This window comes from Arachis duranensis, chromosome 1, assembly GCF_000817695.3.
Source record: "Arachis duranensis cultivar V14167 chromosome 1, aradu.V14167.gnm2.J7QH, whole genome shotgun sequence".
Classification (NCBI taxonomy): Eukaryota; Viridiplantae; Streptophyta; class Magnoliopsida; order Fabales; family Fabaceae; genus Arachis; species Arachis duranensis.
Window position 1 is genome coordinate 35,225,174 of NC_029772.3, and position 3,384 is coordinate 35,228,557.

The following is a 3,384-nucleotide window of genomic DNA, read 5'->3' on the forward strand; positions in this document are numbered from 1 at the left end:
GATGACCCAGACTCCTTTAATAGGAGAATGATGAGGGTAAACAAAGGCCTGGACAAGATTCTAGAGGATATATGCATCCCTGAAGCCAGGTGGACCACCAGCACAACTGGCATTCTAAATCAACTCAAAAGAGAAGATCTCAAACCAGCTGCCAGAGGCTGGCTGGATTTCATTGGGCGTTCCATATTGCCCACCAGCAACCGTTCTGAAGTTACTGTTAAAAGAGTAGTGATGATTCACTGCATCATGTTGGGAAAAGAAGTAGAAGTCCATCAACTGATCTCGTGTGAACTATACAAAATAGCAAACAAGAATTCCAAGGACGCCAGATTGGCCTATCCAAGCTTAATTTCTATGCTCTGCGGAGATGCCGGAGTGAAGATGGGAATAACAAAATATATTTCAGTTGAGAGGCCAATCACTAAAATATCAATGGAAAGACAACAGCTGCAGGATGATCCAATCAAGAGGAGAGCACAAGAAGTCCTCCCAGAACTTCCTCAATTCGAATATTGGGAAAATCTTGAAGCATCTATTTCCAAATTGCAAGAAGCTATGAACCAAATAAAGGAAGAACAGAACAATCAAAGTAGAATGCTTTGCAAACTGCTTAAGGAACAAGAAGAGCAAGGGCGTGATTTAAGGGAGCTGAAGCGCCAGAAATTAATCCTTGAAGGACCAAGCACCCCACAGATCAGAGGAACATCTACTTCCCAAAACACAGGTTGTTGAGTTCTAATTTTAGCTTTAACTCTGTGATAGTATTATTATAGAAATTTACCTTAGAAGATATATAGTAGTTGTAGTAGTAATTAGCATATCTATTCTGGTCTTATTTCCAATTAAGTTATAATTTATCTTTCTCATCATCATCAGACATGAATAAAGTAGTAGATTTTTAGAATAAAGAAGTAATTTATATTTTTTGAAATCAGTGGATAGGAGGGCCTAAGGAAATAGTTCCAGGCCTAAGCGGCTAAACAAGCTGTCCCTAACCATGTGCTTGTGGCATGCAGGTCCAAGTTACAAACTTGAGACTGAGTGGTTAAAGTCGTGATCCAAAGCAAAAGAGTGTGCTTAAGAGCTCTGGACCCCTCTAACTGGGGACTCTAGCAAAGCTGAGTCACAATTTGAAAAGGTTCACCCAGTCATGTGTCTATGGCATTTATGTATCTGGTGGTAATACTGGAAAACAAAGTGCTTAGGGCCACGGCTGAGACTCATAAAGTAACTGTGTTCAAGAATCAACATACTACACTAGGAGAATCAATAATACTATCTGAATTCTGAGTTCCTATGGATGCCAATCATTCTGAATTTCAAAGGATAGAGGGAGATGCCAAAACTATTCAGAAACAAAAAGCTACAAGCCCCGCTCATCTAATAAGAATCTGAGCTCCATTTAAAATTCTAAGATATTATTACTTCTTAATTTCTTTTCATCCTATTTAATTTATCTAGTTACTTGAGGACAAGCAACAGTTTAAGTTTGGTGTTGTGATGAGCGGATATTTTATACGCTTTTTGGGGGTAATTTCATGTAGATTTTAGTATGTTTTAATTAGTTTTTAGTAGAATATTATTAGTTTTTAGGCAAAAATCATATTTCTGGACTTTACTATGAGTTTGTGTGTTTTTCTGTGATTTCAGGTATTTTCTGGCTGAAATTGAAGGAGCTGAGCAAAAATCTGAGTTAGGCTGAAAAAGGACTGCTGATGTTGTTGGATCCTGACCTCCCTGCACTCGGAATGGATTTTTTGGAGCTACAGGAGTCCAATTGACGCGCTCTCAATTGGGTTGGAAAGTAAACATCCAGGGCTTTCCAGCAATATATAATAGTTCATACTTTGCGCGAAGATAGACGATGTAAACTGGCATTTATGCTGCTGTCTGGCGTCCAGCGCCAGAAACAGGTTACAAGTTGGAGTTCAGCGCCCAAAACACGTCACAACCTGGCGTTCAACTCCAGAAATAGCCCAAGCACGTGAGAAGCTTTAGTCTTAGCCCCAGCACACACCAAGTGGGTCCCAGAAGTGGATTTCTGCACCAATTATCTTAGTTTACTCATATTCTGTAAACCTAAGTTACTGGTTTACTATTTAAACAACTTTTAGAGACTTATCTTGTACCTCATGACATTTTCAGATCTGAATTTTATACACTTTGACGGCATGAGTCTCTAAACTCCATTGTTGGGGGGTGAGGAGCTCTACAGCGTCTCAATGAATTAATGCAATTGTTTCTGTTTCTCCTTTCAAACATGCGTGTTCCTATCTAAGATATTCATTTGCGCTTAATTATGGAGAAGGTGATGATCCGTGACACTCATCACCTTCCTCAATCCATGAACGTGTGCCTGACAAACACCTCCGTTCTACATCAGATTGAATGAGTATCTCTTAGCTTCCTTAATCAGAATCTTCGTGGTATAAGCTAGAACTGATGGCGGCCACTCTTGAGGATCCGGAAAGTCTAAACCTTGTCTGTGGTATTCCGAGTAGGATTCAAGGATTGAATGGCTGTGACGAGCTTCAAACTCGCGATTGCTGGGCATGCTGACAAACGAAAAATGATCAATGGATCCTATTCCAACATGATTGAGAACCAACAGCTGATTAGCCGTGCTGTGACAGAGCATCTGGACCGTTTTCACTGAGAGGATGGGAGGTAGCCACTGACAATGGTGATTCCCTACATACAGCTTGCCATGGAAGGAGCCTTGCATTTATGAAAGTGAGTAAGCATTATGTTGCAGGGATTCAGATGACAAAGCATCTCCAAAAACCCCAACATATTCTCCATTACTGCACAACAAGTAACTATTTCACACTCTTTTATTTTTCTAATAATTCCAACTGATAATTTTAATTAATATCCTGACTAAGAATAATAAAATAAACATAGCTTGCTTCAAACCAATAATCTCCGTGGGATCGACCCTTACTCACGTAAGGTATTACTTGGACGACCCAGTGCACTTGCTGGTTAGTGGTACGAAGCTGTGTTAAATAGTCCATTAATATTGGCATACACAATTTCGTGCACCATTAGTCCACTTGACTTTCCTTTATTTAGTAAGGGTTAACTAAGTGGGAGCAATAAACAATTCTCATGACTAGTGATAAGGATAACTAGGACAGGATTTTCAGTTCTCATACCTTGCCAAGAGCTTTTCTAATTATTAATTTATTTTTCTTGCCATTTAAATTACTTGTTCCTTATTTCAAAAACCCAAAAAGATATCTTTTCCATAACCAATAATAAATCATACTTCCCTGCAATTCCTTGAGAGACGACCCGAGGTTTCAATACTTCGGTTATAAATTTTATTGGGTTTTGTTACTTGTGACAACCAAACTTTTGTACGAAAGGATTCTTTGCTGG